Consider the following 364-nt stretch of genomic DNA (forward strand, 5'->3'; position numbering starts at 1 on the left):
TGATTCCTTGCTGTTCAACTAGTGGTTCCATAAAAATTTAGTAAGTTATTTAAAACTACTTCAATTGACATTTGGCAATTCGGGTATTGTTTTCAATTTTCAGACAAGCCATTCTTAAATAATGGCTATAAGAAGTGAGTGATGCTTTTAGATGTTAATTCAGCACTGAACCAATTAACTACCCATGTATGCAGTTTTGTAACAATATCTCATCTATTTTCAGTTAATTAGGCAACATGATTAAGATCATATGTGTTGAATTAACAGGTCAGTGCATTATCTCACTACAATTTCATCTAGGAGACAACTTTATCGGAAAGCCATATGAAAAGAACAACAATTTATCCACCCCCAAGTTCCCAGT

This window comes from Haliaeetus leucocephalus, unplaced genomic scaffold (genome assembly GCF_000737465.1).
Source record: "Haliaeetus leucocephalus isolate CR32 unplaced genomic scaffold, Haliaeetus_leucocephalus-4.0 Scaffold339, whole genome shotgun sequence".
NCBI classification, from domain to species: Eukaryota; Metazoa; Chordata; class Aves; order Accipitriformes; family Accipitridae; genus Haliaeetus; species Haliaeetus leucocephalus.